The sequence below is a fragment of the Clarias gariepinus genome, chromosome 13 (assembly GCF_024256425.1).
Source record: "Clarias gariepinus isolate MV-2021 ecotype Netherlands chromosome 13, CGAR_prim_01v2, whole genome shotgun sequence".
NCBI classification, from domain to species: domain Eukaryota; kingdom Metazoa; phylum Chordata; class Actinopteri; order Siluriformes; family Clariidae; genus Clarias; species Clarias gariepinus.
The window spans coordinates 31,587,476-31,609,335 of record NC_071112.1 but is presented as its reverse complement, the minus strand read 5'-3'; the positions used below and the strand labels follow the sequence as shown (position 1 = coordinate 31,609,335).

General features: G+C 49.0%; 28 non-coding genes across 28 annotated transcripts; all 28 read left to right on the top strand.

The window, feature by feature from the left end:
• Positions 1-232: 232 nt before the first annotated feature.
• On the top strand, positions 233-304 carry trnae-uuc (transfer RNA glutamic acid (anticodon UUC)). The gene has a single exon. It is a non-coding gene; the product is annotated as a tRNA-Glu (tRNA).
• A 1,512-nt stretch (positions 305-1,816) lies between these two features.
• On the top strand, positions 1,817-1,888 carry trnae-uuc (transfer RNA glutamic acid (anticodon UUC)). The gene has a single exon. It is a non-coding gene; the product is annotated as a tRNA-Glu (tRNA).
• Positions 1,889-2,738: 850 nt separating this feature from the next.
• On the top strand, positions 2,739-2,810 carry trnah-gug (transfer RNA histidin (anticodon GUG)). Its single transcript has one exon. It is a non-coding gene; the product is annotated as a tRNA-His (tRNA).
• A 103-nt stretch (positions 2,811-2,913) lies between these two features.
• Positions 2,914-2,986, top strand: trnar-acg (transfer RNA arginine (anticodon ACG)). The gene has a single exon. It is a non-coding gene; the product is annotated as a tRNA-Arg (tRNA).
• A 410-nt stretch (positions 2,987-3,396) lies between these two features.
• trnae-uuc (transfer RNA glutamic acid (anticodon UUC)) lies at positions 3,397-3,468 on the top strand. The gene has a single exon. It is a non-coding gene; the product is annotated as a tRNA-Glu (tRNA).
• Positions 3,469-4,517: 1,049 nt separating this feature from the next.
• Positions 4,518-4,589, top strand: trnah-gug (transfer RNA histidin (anticodon GUG)). The gene has a single exon. It is a non-coding gene; the product is annotated as a tRNA-His (tRNA).
• Positions 4,590-4,692: 103 nt separating this feature from the next.
• Positions 4,693-4,765, top strand: trnar-acg (transfer RNA arginine (anticodon ACG)). Its single transcript has one exon. It is a non-coding gene; the product is annotated as a tRNA-Arg (tRNA).
• Positions 4,766-5,175: 410 nt separating this feature from the next.
• trnae-uuc (transfer RNA glutamic acid (anticodon UUC)) lies at positions 5,176-5,247 on the top strand. Its single transcript has one exon. It is a non-coding gene; the product is annotated as a tRNA-Glu (tRNA).
• An 850-nt stretch (positions 5,248-6,097) lies between these two features.
• trnah-gug (transfer RNA histidin (anticodon GUG)) lies at positions 6,098-6,169 on the top strand. The gene has a single exon. It is a non-coding gene; the product is annotated as a tRNA-His (tRNA).
• Positions 6,170-6,272: 103 nt separating this feature from the next.
• On the top strand, positions 6,273-6,345 carry trnar-acg (transfer RNA arginine (anticodon ACG)). The gene has a single exon. It is a non-coding gene; the product is annotated as a tRNA-Arg (tRNA).
• A 410-nt stretch (positions 6,346-6,755) lies between these two features.
• trnae-uuc (transfer RNA glutamic acid (anticodon UUC)) lies at positions 6,756-6,827 on the top strand. Its single transcript has one exon. It is a non-coding gene; the product is annotated as a tRNA-Glu (tRNA).
• A 1,222-nt stretch (positions 6,828-8,049) lies between these two features.
• Positions 8,050-8,122, top strand: trnar-acg (transfer RNA arginine (anticodon ACG)). Its single transcript has one exon. It is a non-coding gene; the product is annotated as a tRNA-Arg (tRNA).
• Positions 8,123-8,532: 410 nt separating this feature from the next.
• On the top strand, positions 8,533-8,604 carry trnae-uuc (transfer RNA glutamic acid (anticodon UUC)). Its single transcript has one exon. It is a non-coding gene; the product is annotated as a tRNA-Glu (tRNA).
• Positions 8,605-9,651: 1,047 nt separating this feature from the next.
• trnah-gug (transfer RNA histidin (anticodon GUG)) lies at positions 9,652-9,723 on the top strand. The gene has a single exon. It is a non-coding gene; the product is annotated as a tRNA-His (tRNA).
• A 1,683-nt stretch (positions 9,724-11,406) lies between these two features.
• On the top strand, positions 11,407-11,479 carry trnar-acg (transfer RNA arginine (anticodon ACG)). The gene has a single exon. It is a non-coding gene; the product is annotated as a tRNA-Arg (tRNA).
• A 410-nt stretch (positions 11,480-11,889) lies between these two features.
• trnae-uuc (transfer RNA glutamic acid (anticodon UUC)) lies at positions 11,890-11,961 on the top strand. Its single transcript has one exon. It is a non-coding gene; the product is annotated as a tRNA-Glu (tRNA).
• An 850-nt stretch (positions 11,962-12,811) lies between these two features.
• trnah-gug (transfer RNA histidin (anticodon GUG)) lies at positions 12,812-12,883 on the top strand. The gene has a single exon. It is a non-coding gene; the product is annotated as a tRNA-His (tRNA).
• A 103-nt stretch (positions 12,884-12,986) lies between these two features.
• Positions 12,987-13,059, top strand: trnar-acg (transfer RNA arginine (anticodon ACG)). The gene has a single exon. It is a non-coding gene; the product is annotated as a tRNA-Arg (tRNA).
• A 1,323-nt stretch (positions 13,060-14,382) lies between these two features.
• trnah-gug (transfer RNA histidin (anticodon GUG)) lies at positions 14,383-14,454 on the top strand. Its single transcript has one exon. It is a non-coding gene; the product is annotated as a tRNA-His (tRNA).
• A 1,690-nt stretch (positions 14,455-16,144) lies between these two features.
• Positions 16,145-16,216, top strand: trnah-gug (transfer RNA histidin (anticodon GUG)). Its single transcript has one exon. It is a non-coding gene; the product is annotated as a tRNA-His (tRNA).
• Positions 16,217-16,319: 103 nt separating this feature from the next.
• Positions 16,320-16,392, top strand: trnar-acg (transfer RNA arginine (anticodon ACG)). Its single transcript has one exon. It is a non-coding gene; the product is annotated as a tRNA-Arg (tRNA).
• Positions 16,393-17,724: 1,332 nt separating this feature from the next.
• Positions 17,725-17,796, top strand: trnah-gug (transfer RNA histidin (anticodon GUG)). The gene has a single exon. It is a non-coding gene; the product is annotated as a tRNA-His (tRNA).
• A 103-nt stretch (positions 17,797-17,899) lies between these two features.
• trnar-acg (transfer RNA arginine (anticodon ACG)) lies at positions 17,900-17,972 on the top strand. Its single transcript has one exon. It is a non-coding gene; the product is annotated as a tRNA-Arg (tRNA).
• A 410-nt stretch (positions 17,973-18,382) lies between these two features.
• On the top strand, positions 18,383-18,454 carry trnae-uuc (transfer RNA glutamic acid (anticodon UUC)). Its single transcript has one exon. It is a non-coding gene; the product is annotated as a tRNA-Glu (tRNA).
• Positions 18,455-19,302: 848 nt separating this feature from the next.
• Positions 19,303-19,374, top strand: trnah-gug (transfer RNA histidin (anticodon GUG)). Its single transcript has one exon. It is a non-coding gene; the product is annotated as a tRNA-His (tRNA).
• Positions 19,375-19,952: 578 nt separating this feature from the next.
• Positions 19,953-20,024, top strand: trnae-uuc (transfer RNA glutamic acid (anticodon UUC)). Its single transcript has one exon. It is a non-coding gene; the product is annotated as a tRNA-Glu (tRNA).
• Positions 20,025-20,874: 850 nt separating this feature from the next.
• On the top strand, positions 20,875-20,946 carry trnah-gug (transfer RNA histidin (anticodon GUG)). Its single transcript has one exon. It is a non-coding gene; the product is annotated as a tRNA-His (tRNA).
• Positions 20,947-21,031: 85 nt separating this feature from the next.
• On the top strand, positions 21,032-21,104 carry trnar-acg (transfer RNA arginine (anticodon ACG)). The gene has a single exon. It is a non-coding gene; the product is annotated as a tRNA-Arg (tRNA).
• The last annotated feature ends 756 nt before the right edge of the window (positions 21,105-21,860 follow it).

Sequence of the window (21,860 nt, the reverse complement as noted above, 5' to 3'; positions counted from 1 at the left end):
CCAGCGGCACAACACAACGTAACACGGATCCAAAGAGTCTATGTGTGGCTTGAGGCTCGCGTGGCTCTCTTTGATCGCGTGCAATGTTCTTGTCAATACCACTTGTTGACCACAACAGAGCTCAGATTCGTACCAGCGCGGCTCAAAACGTTGGCAGCTGCTTACCTGGAAAAATCCAGTGTTCTGCCCAAGGGACGCAACACTCCCTCGGTGGCGTTCATCTCCGCGCTCGTCCCATATGGTCTAGCGGTCAGGATTCCTGGTTTTCACCCAGGCGGCCCGGGTTCGACTCCCGGTATGGGAATGTTGCTTTGTTGTCTCTCCCTAGCTAAAATTAACCGGGCTTTTGAGGCTCATTCATTTACCGAATACCCCTTTTAGGCAGAAGCAGGTAGGCGACTGCCATGGTGGGCTTCCTCAGGCCAGGTGGTACGCTGGTGTGCCTTTCCTGAGAACTGAAGCATCTATCAGGCTATATTGGGTCTGCTGTCCTGCGGCCAATTGACCTGTTCTCGGGCAAATGCTTAAAGCTAAAAAAATGTTCACCAGACCTCTTAGTTAGCAACAGACAGACGGCCAGCGTGTGACAAATTCCCTAACAGAATCTGAAAATGCTTTCCGTAACCGTTGCCGTTAGTATGATTCATTGGCCAGATGGCGATGAGAAGGAAATTTAAACAACTTTCTATTGTTTACTGAAGGTTGTATTGAAGTGTGTTCGTCAGCCGAGACGACCCCATCTTTGCCTTTTTCGTTCCCTCTGTTTGTCTGGACGTAAATTCCAGTGTGGATTTTTCACTTCATTCCTTTCCATTATTTTTCCTTCTTATTGAGGCAAACCAAGAAGACATATTAGAGAAATCAATTAGCTCATCTTATAAGTATAGAGTATTAATGGACTGTAGTATTTGGGTCATCTGTCCCACAAAGGACGAAGCATGTTGCAAGACCTTGTGCGAATTTTGGTGGCCTTTGCATGTAATTAGGACCATTGCCTAGTTGTGAGTGTTGCAAATGCATTGAAGACTACATGGAAAATTAAGTTTCCCCGGTGCACACGGGAGAAGCGATTTGCCAGTACTTCCCACGGTACGTCCAGCAGCGTCTGACTTCTCGCTGGAAGCAGGGCGGTGTTTTTACCGGAGGTCTGGCGTGCCGTGATCGATCGTATAGTGGTTAGTACTCTGCGTTGTGGCCGCAGCAACCCCGGTTCGAATCCGGGTCACGGCAGATACTTTTGCAACTATCGCCTGGCTGCAAGGCCGTTTCCTCCTGGCCCGCGTTTGCTAAGAAAGCACATGTATGTAGAATGTCAGTTGCACACACCGCCCGTGGGCCAGTGGCGCAACGGATATCTCGTCTGACTACGGATCAGAAGATTCTAGGTTCGACTCCTGGCTGGCTCGGCTTTCTTTTACCCCAGTCCAAAGTTGTGCTCATGCGACCCACTCCAGCAGCTGCATTTCCGCCGTGGTATGGGCTCCCTTAATCCCCGAAAAGCAGGGAACACTCTTCCTATGGTGCTTATTTTGCTGGCTTGCTAGAAAACACCTAGGATCTCATTTCACCACAGCTAGGGATGGGCCAGCGGCACAACACAACGTAACACGGATCCAAAGAGTCTATGTGTGGCTTGAGGCTCGCGTGGCTCTCTTTGATCGCGTGCAATGTTCTTGTCAATACCACTTGTTGACCACAACAGAGCTCAGATTCGTACCAGCGCGGCTCAAAACGTTGGCAGCTGCTTACCTGGAAAAATCCAGTGTTCTGCCCAAGGGACGCAAAACTCCCTCGGTGGCGTTCATCTCTGTGCTTGTCCCATATGGTCTAGGGGTCAGGATTCCTGGTTTTCACCCAGGCGGCCCGGGTTCGACTCCCGGTATGGGAATGTTGCTTTGTTGTCTCTCCCTAGCTAAAATTAACCGGGCTTTTGAGGCTCATTCATTTACCGAATACCCCTTTTAGGCAGAAGCAGGTAGGCGACTGCCATGGTGGGCTTCCTCAGGCCAGGTGGTACGCTGGTGTGCCTTTCCTGAGAACTGAAGCATCTATCAGGCTATATTGGGTCTGCTGTCCTGCGGCCAATTGACCTGTTCTCGGGCAAATGCTTAAAGCTAAAAAAATGTTCACCAGACCTCTTAGTTAGCAACAGACAGACGGCCAGCGTGTGACAAATTCCCTAACAGAATCTGAAAATGCTTTCCGTAACCGTTGCCGTTAGTATGATTCATTGGCCAGATGGCGATGAGAAGGAAATTTAAACAACTTTCTATTGTTTACTGAAGGTTGTATTGAAGTGTGTTCGTCAGCCGAGACGACCCCATCTTTGCCTTTTTCGTTCCCTCTGTTTGTCTGGACGTAAATTCCAGTGTGGATTTTTCACTTCATTCCTTTCCATTATTTTTCCTTCTTATTGAGGCAAACCAAGAAGACATATTAGAGAAATCAATTAGCTCATCTTATAAGTATAGAGTATTAATGGACTGTAGTATTTGGGTCATCTGTCCCACAAAGGACGAAGCATGTTGCAAGACCTTGTGCGAATTTTGGTGGCCTTTGCATGTAATTAGGACCATTGCCTAGTTGTGAGTGTTGCAAATGCATTGAAGACTACATGGAAAATTAAGTTTCCCCGGTGCACACGGGAGAAGCGATTTGCCAGTACTTCCCACGGTATGTCCAGCAGCGTCTGACTTCTCGCTGGAAGCAGGGCGGTGTTTTTACCGGAGGTCTGGCGTGCCGTGATCGTATAGTGGTTAGTACTCTGCGTTGTGGCCGCAGCAACCCCGGTTCGAATCCGGGTCACGGCAGTTACTTTTGCAACTATCGCCTGGCTGCAAGGCCGTTTCCTCCTGGCCCGCGTTTGCTAAGAAAGCACATGTATGTAGAATGTCAGTTGCACACACCGCCCGTGGGCCAGTGGCGCAATGGATAACGCGTCTGACTACGGATCAGAAGATTCTAGGTTCGACTCCTGGCTGGCTCGGCTTTCTTTTACCCCGGTCCAAAGTTGTGCTCATGCGACCCACCCCAGCAGCTGCATTTCCGCCGTGGTATGGGCTCCCTTAATCCCCGAAAAGCAGGGAACACTCTTCCTATGGTGCTTATTTTGCTGGCTTGCTAGAAAACACCTAGGATCTCATTTCACCACAGCTAGGGATGGGCCAGCGGCACAACACAACGTAACACGGATCCAAAGAGTCTATGTGTGGCTTGAGGCTCGCGTGGCTCTCTTTGATCGCGTGCAATGTTCTTGTCAATACCACTTGTTGACCACAACAGAGCTCAGATTCGTACCAGCGCGGCTCAAAACGTTGGCAGCTGCTTACCTGGAAAAATCCAGTGTTCTGCCCAAGGGACGCAACACTCCCTCGGTGGCGTTCATCTCCGTGCTCTTCCCATATGGTCTAGCGGTCAGGATTCCTGGTTTTCACCCAGGTGGCCCGGGTTCGACTCCCGGTATGGGAATGTTGCTTTGTTGTCTCTCCCTAGCTAAAATTAACCGGGCTTTTGAGGCTCATTCATTTACCGAATACCCCTTTTAGGCAGAAGCAGGTAGGCGACTGCCATGGTGGGCTTCCTCAGGCCAGGTGGTACGCTGGTGTGCCTTTCCTGAGAACTGAAGCATCTATCAGGCTATATTGGGTCTGCTGTCCTGCGGCCAATTGACCTGTTCTCGGGCAAATGCTTAAAGCTAAAAAAATGTTCACCAGACCTCTTAGTTAGCAACAGACAGACGGCCAGCGTGTGACAAATTCCCTAACAGAATCTGAAAATGCTTTCCGTAACCGTTGCCGTTAGTATGATTCATTGGCCAGATGGCGATGAGAAGGAAATTTAAACAACTTTCTATTGTTTACTAAAGGTTGTACTGAAGTGTGTTCGTCAGCCGAGACGACCCCATCTTTGCCTTTGTCGTTCCCTCTGTTTGTCTGGACGTAAATTCCAGTGTGGATTTTTCACTTCATTCCTTTCCATTATTTTTTTCTTCTTATTGAGGCAAACCAAGAAGACATATTAGAGAAATCAATTAGCTCATCTTATAAGTATAGAGTATTAATGGACTGTAGTATTTGGGTCATCTGTCCCACAAAGGACGAAGCATGTTGCAAGACCTTGTGCGAATTTTGGTGGCCTTTGCATGTAATTAGGACCATTGCCTAGTTGTGAGTGTTGCAAATGAGACAGACGGCCAGCGTGTGACAAATTCTCTAACAGAATCTGAAAATGCTTTCCGTAACCGTTGCCGTTAGTATGATTCATTGGCCAGATGGCGATGAGAAGGAAATTTAAACAACTTTCTATTGTTTACTGAAGGTTGTATTGAAGTGTGTTCGTCAGCCGAGACGACCCCATCTTTGCCTTTTTCGTTCCCTCTAGCATTGAAGACTACATGGAAAATGAAGTTTCCCCGGTGCACACGGGAGAAGCGATTTGCCAGTACTTCCCACAGTACGTCCAGCAGCGTCTGACTTCTCGCTGGAAGCAGGGCAGTGTTTTTACCGGAGGTCTGGCGCGCCGTGATCGTATAGTGGTCAGTACTCTGCGTTGTGGCCGCAGCAACCCCGGTTCGAATCCGGGTCACGGCAGTTACTTTTGCAACTAGCGCCTGACTGCAAGGCCGTTTCCTCCTGGCCCGCGTTTGCTAAGAAAGCACATGTATGTAGAATGTCAGTTGCACACACCGCCCGTGGGCCAGTGGCGCAATGGATAACGCGTCTGACTACGGATCAGAAGATTCTAGGTTCGACTCCTGGCTGGCTCGGCTTTCTTTTACCCCGGTCCAAAGTTGTGCTCATGCGACCCACTCCAGCAGCTGCATTTCCGCCGTGGTATGGGCTCCCTTAATCCCCGAAAAGCAGGGAACACTCTTCCTATGGTGCTTATTTTGCTGGCTTGCTAGAAAACACCTAGGATCTCATTTCACCACAGCTAGGGATGGGCCAGCGGCACAACACAACGTAACACGGATCCAAAGAGTCTATGTGTGGCTTGAGGCTCGCGTGGCTCTCTTTGATCGCGTGCAATGTTCTTGTCAATACCACTTGTTGACCACAACAGAGCTCAGATTCGTACCAGCGCGGCTCAAAACGTTGGCAGCTGCTTACCTGGAAAAATCCAGTGTTCTGCCCAAGGGACGCAACACTCCCTCGGTGGCGTTCATCTCCGCGCTCGTCCCATATGGTCTAGCGGTCAGGATTCCTGGTTTTCACCCAGGCGGCCCGGGTTCGACTCCCGGTATGGGAATGTTGCTTTGTTGTCTCTCCCTAGCTAAAATTAACCGGGCTTTTGAGGCTCATTCATTTACCGAATACCCCTTTTAGGCAGAAGCAGGTAGGCGACTGCCATGGTGGGCTTCCTCAGGCCAGGTGGTACGCTGGTGTGCCTTTCCTGAGAACTGAAGCATCTATCAGGCTATATTGGGTCTGCTGTCCTGCGGCCAATTGACCTGTTCTCGGGCAAATGCTTAAAGCTAAAAAAATGTTCACCAGACCTCTTAGTTAGCAACAGACAGACGGCCAGCGTGTGACAAATTCCCTAACAGAATCTGAAAATGCTTTCCGTAACCGTTGCCGTTAGTATGATTCATTGGCCAGATGGCGATGAGAAGGAAATTTAAACAACTTTCTATTGTTTACTGAAGGTTGTATTGAAGTGTGTTCGTCAGCCGAGACGACCCCATCTTTGCCTTTTTCGTTCCCTCTGTTTGTCTGGACGTAAATTCCAGTGTGGATTTTTCACTTCATTCCTTTCCATTATTTTTCCTTCTTATTGAGGCAAACCAAGAAGACATATTAGAGAAATCAATTAGCTCATCTTATAAGTATAGAGTATTAATGGACTGTAGTATTTGGGTCATCTGTCCCACAAAGGACGAAGCATGTTGCAAGACCTTGTGCGAATTTTGGTGGCCTTTGCATGTAATTAGGACCATTGCCTAGTTGTGAGTGTTGCAAATGCATTGAAGACTACATGGAAAATTAAGTTTCCCCGGTGCACACGGGAGAAGCGATTTGCCAGTACTTCCCACGGTATGTCCAGCAGCGTCTGACTTCTCGCTGGAAGCAGGGCGGTGTTTTTACCGGAGGTCTGGCGTGCCGTGATCGTATAGTGGTTAGTACTCTGCGTTGTGGCCGCAGCAACCCCGGTTCGAATCCGGGTCACGGCAGTTACTTTTGCAACTATCGCCTGGCTGCAAGGCCGTTTCCTCCGGGCCCGCGTTTGCTGAGAAAGCACATGTATGTAGAATGTCAGCTGCACACAATGCCCGTGGGCCAGTGGCGCAATGGATAACGCGTCTGACTACGAATCAGAAGATTCTAGGTTCGACTCCTGGCTGGCTCGGCTTTCTTTCACCCCAGTCCAAAGTGGTGCTCGTGCGACCCACCCCAGCAGCTGCATTTCCGCCGTGGTATGGGCACCCTTAATCCCCGAAAAGCAGGGAACACTCTTCCTATGGTGCTTATTTTGCTGGCTTGCTAGAAAACACCTAGGATCTCATTTCACCACAGCTAGGGATGGGCCAGCGGCACAACACAACGTAACACGGATCCAAAGAGTCTATGTGTGGCTTGAGGCTCGCGTGGCTCTCTTTGATCGCGTGCAATGTTCTTGTCAATACCACTTGTTGACCACAACAGAGCTCAGATTCGTACCAGCGCGGCTCAAAACGTTGGCAGCTGCTTACCTGGAAAAATCCAGTGTTCTGCCCAAGGGACGCAACACTCCCTCGGTGGCGTTCATCTCCGTGCTCTTCCCATATGGTCTAGCGGTCAGGATTCCTGGTTTTCACCCAGGTGGCCCGGGTTCGACTCCCGGTATGGGAATGTTGCTTTGTTGTCTCTCCCTAGCTAAAATTAACCGGGCTTTTGAGGCTCATTCATTTACCGAATACCCCTTTTAGGCAGAAGCAGGTAGGCGACTGCCATGGTGGGCTTCCTCAGGCCAGGTGGTACGCTGGTGTGCCTTTCCTGAGAACTGAAGCATCTATCAGGCTATATTGGGTCTGCTGTCCTGCGGCCAATTGACCTGTTCTCGGGCAAATGCTTAAAGCTAAAAAAATGTTCACCAGACCTCTTAGTTAGCAACAGACAGACGGCCAGCGTGTGACAAATTCCCTAACAGAATCTGAAAATGCTTTCCGTAACCGTTGCCGTTAGTATGATTCATTGGCCAGATGGCGATGAGAAGGAAATTTAAACAACTTTCTATTGTTTACTGAAGGTTGTACTGAAGTGTGTTCGTCAGCCGAGACGACCCCATCTTTGCCTTTGTCGTTCCCTCTGTTTGTCTGGACGTAAATTCCAGTGTGGATTTTTCACTTCATTCCTTTCCATTATTTTTCCTTCTTATTGAGGCAAACCAAGAAGACATATTAGAGAAATCAATTAGCTCATCTTATAAGTATAGAGTATTAATGGACTGTAGTATTTGGGTCATCTGTCCCACAAAGGACGAAGCATGTTGCAAGACCTTGTGCGAATTTTGGTGGCCTTTGCATGTAATTAGGACCATTGCCTAGTTGTGAGTGTTGCAAATGAGACAGACGGCCAGCGTGTGACAAATTCCCTAACAGAATCTGAAAATGCTTTCCGTAACCGTTGCCGTTAGTATGATTCATTGGCCAGATGGCGATGAGAAGAAAATTTAAACAACTTTCTATTGTTTACTGAAGGTTGTATTGAAGTGTGTTCGTCAGCCGAGACGACCCCATCTTTGCCTTTTTCGTTCCCTCTAGCATTGAAGACTACATGGAAAATGAAGTTTCCCCGGTGCACACCGGAGAAGCGATTTGCCAGTACTTCCCACGGTACATCCAGCAGCGTCTGACTTCCCGCTGGAAGCAGGGGGCGTTTTTACCAGAGGTCTGGCGCGCCGTGATCGTATAGTGGTTAGTACTCTGCGTTGTGGCCGCAGCAACCCCGGTTCGAATCCGGGTCACGTCAGCTAATTTTGCAACTATCGCCTGACTGCAAGGCTATTTCCTACGGGCCCGCGTTTGCTAAGAAAGCACATGTATGTAGAATGTCAGCTGCACACAATGCCCGTGGGCCAGTGGCGCAATGGATAACACGTCTGACTACGAATCAGAAGATTCTAGGTTCGACTCCTGGCTGGCTCGGCTTTCATTTACCCCAGTCCAAAGTGGTGCTCGTGCGACCCACTCCAGCAGCTGCATTTCCGCCGTGGTATGGGCTCCCTTAATCCCCGAAAAGCAGGGAATCCTCTTCCTATGGTGCTTATTTTGCTGGCTGGCTAGAAAACACCTAGGATCTCATTTCACCACAGCTAGGGATGGGCCAGCGGCACAACACAACGTAACACGGATCCAAAGAGTCTATGTGTGGCTTGAGGCTCGCGTGGCTCTCTTTGATCGCGTGCAATGTTCTTGTCAATACCACTTGTTGACCACAACAGAGCTCAGATTCGTACCAGCGCGGCTCAAAACGTTGGCAGCTGCTTACCTGGAAAAATCCAGTGTTCTGCCCAAGGGACGCAACACTCCCTCGGTGGCGTTCATCTCCGTGCTCTTCCCATATGGTCTAGCGGTCAGGATTCCTAGTTTTCACCCAGGTGGCCCGGGTTCGACTCCCGGTATGGGAATGTTGCTTTGTTGTCTCTCCCTAGCTAAAATTAACCGGGCTTTTGAGGCTCATTCATTTACCGAATACCCCTTTTAGGCAGAAGCAGGTAGGCGACTGCCATGGTGGGCTTCCTCAGGCCAGGTGGTACGCTGGTGTGCCTTTCCTGAGAACTGAAGCATCTATCAGGCTATATTGGGTCTGCTGTCCTGCGGCCAATTGACCTGTTCTCGGGCAAATGCTTAAAGCTAAAAAAATGTTCACCAAACCTCTTAGTTAGCAACAGACAGACGGCCAGCGTGTGACAAATTCCCTAACAGAATCTGAAAATGCTTTCCGTAACCGTTGCCGTTAGTATGATTCATTGGCCAGATGGCGATGAGAAGGAAATTTAAACAACTTTCTATTGTTTACTAAAGGTTGTATTGAAGTGTGTTCGTCAGCCGAGACGACCCCATCTTTGCCTTTTTCGTTCCCTCTGTTTGTCTGGACGTAAATTCCAGTGTGGATTTTTCACTTCATTCCTTTCCATTATTTTTCCTTCTTATTGAGGCAAACCAAGAAGACATATTAGAGAAATCAATTAGCTCATCTTATAAGTATAGAGTATTAATAGACTGTAATATTTGGGTCATCTGTCCTACAAAGGACAAAGCATGTTGCAAGACCTTGTGCGAATTTTGGTGGCGTTTGCATGTAATTAGGACCATTGCCTAGTTGTGAGTGTTGCAAATGCGACAGACGGCCAGCGTGTGACAAATTCTCTAACAGAATCTGAAAATGCTTTCCGTAACCGTTGCCGTTAGTATGATTCATTGGCCAGATGGCGATGAGAAGGAAATTTAAACAACTTTCTATTGTTTACTGAAGGTTGTATTGAAGTGTGTTCGTCAGCCGAGACGACCCCATCTTTGCCTTTTTCGTTCCCTCTAGCATTGAAGACTACATGGAAAATGAAGTTTCCCCGGTGCACACGGGAGAAGCGATTTGCCAGTCCTCCCACGGTACGTCCAGCAGCGTCTGACTTCTCGCTGGAAGCAGGGCGGTGTTTTTACCAGAGGTCTGGCGCGCCGTGATCGTATAGTGGTTAGTACTCTGCGTTGTGGCCGCAGCAACCCCGGTTCGAATCCGGGTCACGGCAGTTACTTTTGCAACTAGCGCCTGACTGCAAGGCCGTTTCCTCCTGGCCCGCGTTTGCTAAGAAAGCACATGTATGTAGAATGTCAGTTGCACACACCGCCCGTGGGCCAGTGGCGCAATGGATAACGCGTCTGACTACGGATCAGAAGATTCTAGTTTCGACTCCTGGCTTGCTCGGCTTTCTTTTACCCCGGTCCAAAGTTGTGCTCATGCGACCCACTCCAGCAGCTGCATTTCCGCCGTGGTATGGGCACCCTTAATCCCCGAAAATCAGGGAACACTCTTCCTATGGTGCTTATTTTGCTGGCTTGCTAGAAAACACCTAGGATCTCATTTCACCACAGCTAGGGATGGGCCAGCGGCACAACACAACGTAACACGGATCCAAAGAGTCTATGTGTGGCTTGAGGCTCGCGTGGCCCTCTTTGATCGCGTGCAATGTTCTTGTCAATACCACTTGTTGACCACAACAGAGCTCAGATTCGTACCAGCGCGGCTCAAAACGTTGGCAGCTGCTTACCTGGAAAAATCCAGTGTTCTGCCCAAGGGACGCAACACTCCCTCGGTGGCGTTCATCTCCGCGCTCGTCCCATATGGTCTAGCGGTCAGGATTCCTGGTTTTCACCCAGGCGGCCCGTTTTCGACTCCCGGTATGGGAATGTTTCTTTGTTGTCTCTCCCTAGCTAAAATTACCCGGGCCTTTGAGGCTCATTCATTTACCGTAGCCCCCTTTTAGGCAGAAGCAGGTAGGCGACTGCCATGGTGGGCTTCCTCAGGCCGGGTGGTACGCTGGTGTGCCTTTCCTGAGAACTGAAGCATTTATCAGGCTATATTGGGTCTGCTGTCCTGCGGCCAATTGACCTGTTCTCGGGCAAATGCTTAAAGCTAAAAAAATGTTCACCAGACCTCTTAGTTAGCAACAGACAGACGGCCAGCGTGTGACAAATTCCCTAACAGAATCTGAAAATGCTTTCCGTAACCGTTGCCGTTAGTATGATTCATTGGCCAGATGGCGATGAGAAGGAAATTTAAACAACTTTCTATTGTTTACTGAAGGTTGTATTGAAGTGTGTTCGTCAGCCGAGACGACCCCATCTTTGCCTTTTTCGTTCCCTCTGTTTGTCTGGACGTAAATTCCAGTGTGGATTTTTCACTTCATTCCTTTCCATTATTTTTCCTTCTTATTGAGGCAAACCAAGAAGACATATTAGAGAAATCAATTAGCTCATCTTATAAGTATAGAGTATTAATGGACTGTAGTATTTGGGTCATCTGTCCCACAAAGGACGAAGCATGTTGAAAGACCTTGTGCGAATTTTGGTGGCCTTTGCATGTAATTAGGACCATTGCCTAGTTGTGAGTGTTGCAAATGCATTGAAGACTACATGGAAAATGAAGTTTCCCCGGTGCACACGGGAGAAGCGATTTGCCAGTACTTCCCACGGTACGTCCAGCAGCGTCTGACTTCTCGCTGGAAGCAGGGCAGTGTTTTTACCGGAGGTCTGGCGCGCCGCGATCGTATAGTGGTCAGTACTCTGCGTTGTGGCCGCAGCAACCCCGGTTCGAATTCGGGTCACGGCAGTTACTTTTGCAACTAGCGCCTGACTGCAAGGCCGTTTCCTCCTGGCCCGCGTTTGCTAAGAAAGCACATGTATGTAGAATGTCAGTTGCACACACCGCCCGTGGGCCAGTGGCGCAATGGATAACGCGTCTGACTACGGATCAGAAGATTCTAGGTTCGACTCCTGGCTGGCTCGGCTTTCTTTTACCCCGGTCCAAAGTTGTGCTCATGCGACCCACTCCAGCAGCTGCATTTCCGCCGTGGTATGGGCTCCCTTAATCCTTGAAAAGCAGGGAATCCTCTTGCTATGGTGCTTATTTTGCTGGCTTGCTAGAAAACACCTAGGATCTCATTTCACCACAGCTAGGGATGGGCCAGCGGCACAACACAACGTAACACGGATCCAAAGAGTCTATGTGTGGCTTGAGGCTCGCGTGGCTCTCTTTGATCGCGTGCAATGTTCTTGTCAATACCACTTGTTGACCACAACAGAGCTCAGATTCGTACCAGCGCGGCTCAAAACGTTGGCAGCTGCTTACCTGGAAAAATCCAGTGTTCTGCCCAAGGGACGCAAAACTCCCTCGGTGGCGTTCATCTCTGTGCTTGTCCCATATGGTCTAGGGGTCAGGATTCCTGGTTTTCACCCAGGCGGCCCGGGTTCGACTCCCGGTATGGGAATGTTGCTTTGTTGTCTCTCCCTAGCTAAAATTAACCGGGCTTTTGAGGCTCATTCATTTACCGAATACCCCTTTTAGGCAGAAGCAGGTAGGCGACTGCCATGGTGGGCATCCCCAGGCCAGGTGGTACGCTGGTGTGCCTTTCCTGAGAACTGAAGCATCTATCAGGCTATATTGGGTCTGCTGTCCTGCGGCCAATTGACCTGTTCTCGGGCAAATGCTTAAAGCTAAAAAAATGTTCACCAGACCTCTTAGTTAGCAACAGACAGATGGCCAGCGTGTGACAAATTCCCTAACAGAATCTGAAAATGCTTTCCGTAACCGTTGCCGTTAGTATGATTCATTGGCCAGATGGCGATGAGAAGGAAATTTAAACAACTTTCTATTGTTTACTAAAGGTTGTATTGAAGTGTGTTCGTCAGCCGAGACGACCCCATCTTTGCCTTTTTCGTTCCCTCTGTTTGTCTGGACGTAAATTCCAGTGTGGATTTTTCACTTCATTCCTTTCCATTATTTTTCCTTCTTATTGAGGCAAACCAAGAAGACATATTAGAGAAATCAATTAGCTCATCTTTTAAGTATAGAGTATTAATGGACTGTAGTATTTGGGTCATCTGTCCCACAAAGGACGAAGCATGTTGCAAGACCTTGTGCGAATTTTGGTGGCCTTTGCATGTAATTAGGACCATTGCCTAGTTGTGAGTGTTGCAAATGCATTGAAGACTACATGGAAAATGAAGTTTCCCCGGTGCACACGGGAGAAGCGATTTGCCAGTACTTCCCACGGTACGTCCAGCAGCGTCTGACTTCTCGCTGGAAGCAGGGCGGTGTTTTTACAGGAGGTCTGGCGTGCCGTGATCGTATAGTGGTCAGTACTCTGCGTTGTGGCCGCAGCAACCCCGGTTCGAATCCGGGTCACGGCAGTTACTTTTGCAACTATCGCCTGACTGCAAGGCCGTTTCCTCCTGGCCCGCGTTTGCTAAGAAAGCACATGTATGTAGAATGTCAGTTGCACACACCGCCCGTGGGCCAGTGGCGCAATGGATAACGCGTCTGACTACGGATCAGAAGATTCTAGGTTCGACTCCTGGCTGGCTCGGCTTTCTTTTACCCCGGTCCAAAGTTGTGCTCATGCGACCCACTCCAGCAGCTGCATTTCCGCTGTGGTATGGGCACCCTTAATCCCCGAAAAGCAGGGAACACTCTTCCTATGGTGCTTATTTTGCTGGCTTGCTAGAAAACACCTAGGATCTCATTTCACCACAGCTAGGGATGGGCCAGCGGCACAACACAACGTAACACGGATCCAAAGAGTCTATGTGTGGCTTGAGGCTCGCGTGGCTCTCTTTGATCGCGTGCAATGTTCTTGTCAATACCACTTGTTGACCACAACAGAGCTCAGATTCGTACCAGCGCGGCTCAAAACGTTGGCAGCTGCTTACCTGGAAGAATCCAGTGTTCTGCCCAAGGGACGCAACACTCCCTCGGTGGCGTTCATCTCCGCGCTCGTCCCATATGGTCTAGCGGTCAGGATTCCTGGTTTTCGCCCGGGTTCGACTCCCGGTATGGGAATGTTGCTTTGTTGTCTCTCCCTAGCTAAAATTAACCGGGCTTTTGAGGCTCATTCATTTACCGAATACCCCTTTTAGGCAGAAGCAGGTAGGCGACTGCCATGGTGGGCTTCCTCAGGCCAGGTGGTACGCTGGTGTGCCTTTCCTGAGAACTGAAGCATCTATCAGGCTATATTGGGTCTGCTGTCCTGCGGCCAATTGACCTGTTCTCGGGCAAATGCTTAAAGCTAAAAAAATGTTCACCAGACCTCTTAGTTAGCAACAGACAGACGGCCAGCGTGTGACAAATTCCCTAACAGAATCTGAAAATGCTTTCCGTAACCGTTGCCGTTAGTATGATTCATTGGCCAGATGGCGATGAGAAGGAAATTTAAACAACTTTCTATTGTTTACTGAAGGTTGTATTGAAGTGTGTTCGTCAGCCGAGACGACCCCATCTTTGCCTTTTTCGTTCCCTCTGTTTGTCTGGACGTAAATTCCAGTGTGGATTTTTCACTTCATTCCTTTCCATTATTTTTCCTTCTTATTGAGGCAAACCAAGAAGACATATTAGAGAAATCAATTAGCTCATCTTATAAGTATAGAGTATTAATGGACTGTAGTATTTGGGTCATCTGTCCCACAAAGGACGAAGCATGTTGCAAGACCTTGTGCGAATTTTGGTGGCGTTTGCATGTAATTAGGACCATTGCCTAGTTGTGAGTGTTGCAAATGCATTGAAGACTACATGGAAAATTAAGTTTTCCCGGTGCACACGAGAGAAGCGATTTGCCAGTACTTCCCACGGTACATCCAGCAGCGTCTGATTTTTCGCTGGAAGCAGGGCTTTGTTTTTACCGGAGGTCTGGCGCGCCGTGATCGTATAGTGGTTAGTACTCTGCGTTGTGGCCGCAGCAACCCCGGTTCGAATCCGGGTCACGGCAGTTAATTTTGCAACTATCGCCTGACTGCAAGGCCATTTCCTACGGGCCTGCGTTTGCTGAGAAAGCACATGTATGTAGAATGTCAGTTGAACACACCGCCAGTGGCGCAACGGATAATGCGTCTGACTACGGATCAGAAGATTCTAGGTTCGACTCCTGGCTGGCTCGGCTTTCTTTTACCCCGGTCCAAAGTTGTGCTCATGCGACCCACTCCAGCAGCTGCATTTCCGCCGTGGTATGGGCTCCCTTAATCCCCGAAAAGCAGGGAACACTCTTCCTATGGTGCTTATTTTGCTGGCTTGCTAGAAAACACCTAGGATCTCATTTCACCACAGCTAGGGATGGGCCAGCGGCACAACACAACGTAACACGGATCCAAAGAGTCTATGTGTGGCTTGAGGCTCGCGTGGCTCTCTTTGATCGCGTGCAATGTTCTTGTCAATACCACTTGTTGACCACAACAGAGCTCAGATTCGTACCAGCGCGGCTCAAAACGTTGGCAGCTGCTTACCTGGAAAAATCCAGTGTTCTGCCCAAGGGACGCAACACTCCCTCGGTGGCGTTCATCTCCGCGCTCGTCCCATATGGTCTAGCGGTCAGGATTCCTGGTTTTCGCCCAGGTTCGACTCCCGGTATGGGAATGTTGCTTTGTTGTCTCTCCCTAGCTAAAATTAACCGGGCTTTTGAGGCTCATTCATTTACCGAATACCCCTTTTAGGCAGAAGCAGGTAGGCGACTGCCATGGTGGGCTTCCTCAGGCCAGGTGGTACGCTGGTGTGCCTTTCCTGAGAACTGAAGCATCTATCAGGCTATATTGGGTCTGCTGTCCTGCGGCCAATTGACCTGTTCTCGGGCAAATGCTTAAAGCTAAAAAAATGTTCACCAGACCTCTTAGTTAGCAACAGACAGACGGCCAGCGTGTGACAAATTCCCTAACAGAATCTGAAAATGCTTTCCGTAACCGTTGCCGTTAGTATGATTCATTGGCCAGATGGCGATGAGAAGGAAATTTAAACAACTTTCTATTGTTTACTGAAGGTTGTATTGAAGTGTGTTCGTCAGCCGAGACGACCCCATCTTTGCCTTTTTCGTTCCCTCTGTTTGTCTGGACGTAAATTCCAGTGTGGATTTTTCACTTCATTCCTTTCCATTATTTTTCCTTCTTATTGAGGCAAACCAAGAAGACATATTAGAGAAATCAATTAGCTCATCTTATAAGTATAGAGTATTAATGGACTGTAGTATTTGGGTCATCTGTCCCACAAAAGGACGAAGCATGTTGCAAGACCTTGTGCGAATTTTGGTGGCCTTTGCATGTAATTAGGACCATTGCCTAGTTGTGAGTGTTGCAAATGAGACAGACGGCCAGCGTGTGACAAATTCCCTAACAGAATCTGAAAATGCTTTCCGTAACCGTTGCCGTTAGTATGATTCATTGGCCAGATGGCGATGAGAAGGAAATTTAAACAACTTTCTATTGTTTACTGAAGGTTGTATTGAAGTGTGTTCGTCAGCCGAGACGACCCCATCTTTGCCTTTTTCGTTCCCTCTAGCATTGAAGACTACATGGAAAATGAAGTTTCCCCGGTGCACACGGGAGAAGCGATTTGCCAGTACTTCCCACGGTACGTCCAGCAGCGTCTGACTTCTCGCTGGAAGCAGGGCGGTGTTTTTACCGGAGGTCTGGCGCGCCGTGATCGTATAGTGGTTAGTACTCTGCGTTGTGGCCGCAGCAACCCCGGTTCGAATCCGGGTCACGGCAGTTACTTTTGCAACTATCGCCTGACTGCAAGGCCGTTTCCTCCTGGCCCGCGTTTGCTAAGAAAGCACATGTATGTAGAATGTCAGTTGCACACACCGCCCGTGGGCCAGTGGCGCAATGGATAACGCGTCTGACTACGGATCAGAAGATTCTAGGTTCGACTCCTGGCTGGCTCGGCTTTCTTTTACCCCGGTCCAAAGTTGTGCTCATGCGACCCACTCCAGCAGCTGCATTTCCGCCGTGGTATGGGCTCCCTTAATCCCCGAAAAGCAGGGAACACTCTTCCTATGGTGCTTATTTTGCTGGCTTGCTAGAAAACACCTAGGATCTCATTTCACCACAGCTAGGGATGGGCCAGCGGCACAACACAACGTAACACGGATCCAAAGAGTCTATGTGTGGCTTGAGGCTCGCGTGGCCCTCTTTGATCGCGTGCAATGTTCTCGTCAATACCACATGTTGACCACAACAGAGCTCAGATTCGTACCAGCGCGGCTCAAAACGTTGGCAGCTGCTTACCTGGAAAAATCCAGTGTTCTGCCCAAGGGACGCAACACTCCCTCGGTGGCGTTCATCTCCGCGCTCGTCCCATATGGTCTAGCGGTCAGGATTCCTGTTTTTTTACCCAGGCGGCCCGGGTTCGACTCCCGGTATGGGAATGTTGCTTTGTTGTCTCTCCCTAGCTAAAATTAACCGGGCTTTTGAGGCTCATTCATTTACCGAATACCCCTTTTAGGCAGAAGCAGGTAGGCGACTGCCATGGTGGGCTTCCTCAGGCCAGGTGGTATGCTGGTGTGCCTTTCCTGAGAACTGAAGCATCTATCAGGCTATATTGGGTCTGCTGTCCTGCGGCCAATTGACCTGTTCTCGGGCAAATGCTTAAAGCTAAAAAAAATGTTCACCAAACCTCTTAGTTAGCAACATACAGACGGCCAGCGTGTGACAAATTCCCTAACAGAATCTGAAAATGCTTTCCGTAACCGTTGCCGTTAGTATGATTCATTGGCCAGATGGCGATGAGAAGGAAATTTAAACAACTTTCTATTGTTTACTAAAGGTTGTATTGAAGTGTGTTCGTCAGCCAAGACGACCCCATCTTTGGCTTTTTCGTTCCCTCTGTTTGTCTGGACGTAAATTCCAGTGTGGATTTTTCACTTCATTCCTTTCCATTATTTTTCCTTCTTATTGAGGCAAACCAAGAAGACATATTAGAGAAATCAATTAGCTCATCTTATAAGTATAGAGTATTAATGGACTGTAGTATTTGGGTCATCTGTCCCACAAAGGACAAAGCATGTTGCAAGACCTTGTGCGAATTTTGGTGGCGTTTGCATGTAATTAGGACCATTGCCTAGTTGTGAGTGTTGCAAATGCATTGAAGACTACATGGAAAATGAAGTTTCCCCAGTGACACGAGAGAAGCGATTTGCCAGTACTTCCCACGGTACATCCAGCAGCGTCTGACTTCCCGCTGGAAGCAGGGGGCATTTTTACCGGAGGTCTGGCGCGCCGTGATCGTATAGTGGTTAGTACTCTGCGTTGTGGCCGCAGCAACCCCGGTTCGAATCCGGGTCACGGCAGTTAATTTTGCAACTATCGCCTGACTGCAAGGCCATGTCCTACGGGCCTGCGTTTGCTGAGAAAGCACATGTATGTAGAATGTCAGTTGCACACACCGCCCGTGGGCCAGTGGCGCAATGGATAACGCGTCTGACTACGAATCAGAAGATTCTAGGTTCGACTCCTGGCTGGCTCGGCTTTCTTTTACCCCGGTCCAAAGTTGTGCTCATGCGACCCACTCCAGCAGCTGCATTTCCGCCGTGGTATGGGCACCCTTAATCCCCGAAAAGCAGGGAACACTCTTCCTATGGTGCTTATTTTGCTGGCTTGCTAGAAAACACCTAGGATCTCATTTCACCACAGCTAGGGATGGGCCAGCGGCACAACACAACGTAACACGGATCCAAAGAGTCTATGTGTGGCTTGAGGCTCGCGTGGCCCTCTTTGATCGCGTGCAATGTTCTTGTCAATACCACTTGTTGACCACAACAGAGCTCAGATTCGTACCAGCGCGGCTCAAAACGTTGGCAGCTGCTCACCTGGAAAAATCCGGTGTTCTGCCCAAGGGACGCAACCCTCCCTCGGTGGCATTTACCGCTGCGCTCGTCCCATATGGTCTAGCGGTCAGGATTCCTGGTTTTCACCCAGGCGGCCCGGGTTCGACTCCCGGTATGGGAATGTTGCTTTGTTGTCTCTCCCTAGCTAAAATTAACCGGGCTTTTGAGGCTCATTCATTTACCGAATACCCCTTTTAGGCAGAAGCAGGTAGGCGACTGCCATGGTGGGCTTCCTCAGGCCAGGTGGTACGCTGGTGTGCCTTTCCTGAGAACTGAAGCATCTATCAGGCTATATTGGGTCTGCTGTCCTGCGGCCAATTGACCTGTTCTCGGGCAAATGCTTAAAGCTAAAAAAATGTTCACCAGACCTCTTAGTTAGCAACAGACAGACGGCCAGCGTGTGACAAATTCCCTAACAGAATCTGAAAATGCTTTCCGTAACCGTTGCCGTTAGTATGATTCATTGGCCAGATGGCGATGAGAAGGAAATTTAAACAACTTTCTATTGTTTACTGAAGGTTGTATTGAAGTGTGTTCGTCAGCCGAGACGACCCCATCTTTGCCTTTTTCGTTCCCTCTGTTTGTCTGGACGTAAATTCCAGTGTGGATTTTTCACTTCATTCCTTTCCATTATTTTTCTTTCTTATTGAGGCAAACCAAGAAGACATATTAGAGAAATCAATTAGCTCATCTTATAAGTATAGAGTATTAATAGACTGTAATATTTGGGTCATCTGTCCTACAAAGGACAAAGCATGTTGCAAGACCTTGTGCGAATTTTGGTGGCGTTTGCATGTAATTAGGACCATTGCCTAGTTGTGAGTGTTGCAAATGCATTGAAGACTACATGGAAAATGAAGTTTCCCCAGTGACACGAGAGAAGCGATTTGCCAGTACTTCCCACGGTACATCCAGCAGCGTCTGACTTCCCGCTGGAAGCAGGGGGCATTTTTACCGGAGGTCTGGCGCGCCGTGATCGTATAGTGGTTAGTACTCTGCGTTGTGGCCGCAGCAACCCCGGTTCGAATCCGGGTCACGGCAGTTACTTCTGCAACTATCGCCTGACTGCAAGGCCGTTTCCTCCTGGCCCGCGTTTGCTAAGAAAGCACATGTATGTAGAATGTCAGTTGCACACACCGCCAGTGGTGCAATGGATAACGCGTCTGACTACGGATCAGAAGATTCTAGGTTCGACTCCTGGCTGGCTCGGCTTTCTTTTACCCCAGTCCAAAGTGGTGCTCGTGCGACCCACTCCAGCAGCTGCATTTCCGCCGTGGTATGGGCTCCCTTAATCCCCGAAAAGCAGGGAATCCTCTTCCTATGGTGCTTATTTTGCTGGCTTGCTAGAAAACACCTAGGATCTCATTTCACCACAGCTAGGGATGGGCCAGCGGCACAACACAACGTAACACGGGTCCAAAGAGTCTATGTCTGGCTTAAGGCTCACGTGGCTCTCTTTGATCGCGTGCAATGTTCTTGTCAATACCACTTGTTGACCACAACAGAGCTCAGATTCGTACCAGCGCGGCTCAAAACGTTGGCAGCTGCTTACCTGGAAAAATCCAGTGTTCTGCCCAAGGGACGCACCACTCCCTCGGTGGCGCTCATCTCCACGCTCGTCCCATATGGTCTAGCGGTCAGGATTCCTGGTTTTCACCCAGGCGGCCCGGGTTCGACTCCCGGTATGGGAATGTTGCTTTGTTGTCTCTCCCTAGCTAAAATTAACCGGGCTTTTGAGGCTCATTCATTTACCGAATACCCCTTTTAGGCAGAAGCAGGTAGGCGACTGCCATGGTGGGCTTCCTCAGGCCAGGTGGTACGCTGGTGTGCCTTTCCTGAGAACTGAAGCATCTATCAGGCTATATTGGGTCTGCTGTCCTGCGGCCAATTGACCTGTTCTCGGGCAAATGCTTAAAGCTAAAAAAATGTTCACCAGACCTCTTAGTTAGCAACAGACAGACGGCCAGCGTGTGACAAATTCCCTAACAGAATCTGAAAATGCTTTCCGTAACCGTTGCCGTTAGTATGATTCATTGGCCAGATGGCGATGAGAAGGAAATTTAAACAACTTTCTATTGTTTACTGAAGGTTGTATTGAAGTGTGTTCGTCAGCCGAGACGACCCCATCTTTGCCTTTTTCGTTCCCTCTGTTTGTCTGGACGTAAATTCCAGTGTGGATTTTTCACTTCATTCCTTTCCATTATTTTTCCTTCTTATTGAGGCAAACCAAGAAGACATATTAGAGAAATCAATTAGCTCATCTTATAAGTATAGAGTATTAATGGACTGTAGTATTTGGGTCATCTGTCCCACAAAGGACGAAGCATGTTGCAAGACCTTGTGCGAATTTTGGTGGCCTTTGCATGTAATTAGGACCATTGCCTAGTTGTGAGTGTTGCAAATGCATTGAAGACTACATGGAAAATGAAGTTTCCCCGGTGCACACGGGAGAAGCGATTTGCCAGTACTTCCCACGGTACGTCCAGCAGCGTCTGACTTCTCGCTGGAAGCAGGGCGGTGTTTTTACCGGAGGTCTGGCGCGCCGTGATCGTATAGTGGTTAGTACTCTGCGTTGTGGCCGCAGCAACCCCGGTTCGAATCCGGGTCACGGCAGTTACTTTTGCAACTATCGCCTGACTGGCCCGCGTTTGCTAAGAAAGCACATGTATGTAGAATGTCAGTTGCACACACCGCCCGTGGGCCAGTGGCGCAATGGATAACGCGTCTGACTACGAATCAGAAGATTCTAGGTTCGACTCCTGGCTGGCTCGGCTTTCTTTTACCCCAGTTCAAAGTGGTGCTCGTGCGACCCACTCCAGCAGCTGCATTTCCGCCGTGGTATGGGCTCCCTTAATCCCCGAAAAGCAGGGAATCCTCTTCCTATGGTGCTTATTTTGCTGGCTTGCTAGAAAACACCTAGGATCTCATTTCACCACAGCTAGGGATGGGCCAGCGGCACAACACAACGTAACACGGGTCCAAAGAGTCTATGTGTGGCTTGAGGCTCACGTGGCTCTCTTTGATCGCGTGCAATGCTCTTGTCAATACCACTTGTTGACCACAACAGAGCTCAGATTCTTACCAGCGCGACTCAAAACGCTGGCAGCTGCTCACCTGGAAAAATCCGGTGTTCTGCCCAAGGGACGCAACACTCCCTTGGTGGCGTTTTCCTCCGCACTCGTCCCATATGGTCTTGCGGTTAGGATTCCTGGTTTTCACCCAGGCAGCCTGGGTTCGACTTCCAGTATGGGAATGTTGCTTTGTTGCCGTTACCTCCTGGCCTGCGTTTGCTGAGAAAGCACATGTATGTAGAATGTCACTTGGTCATGCCATAGTAATAAATCTGGTAAATACCTGGCTAATCGAATAAAACATAATAAACAAACAACAACTATACCAGTCATTAAGGACTCAGCAGGGATACCCACCAACTCACCAGAAGAAATAAATCAAATCTTTCAAAATATCTACAGTAAACTATATTCCCCTGAAAAAAATCCATGGCAGGATGACATAAATCAGTTTTT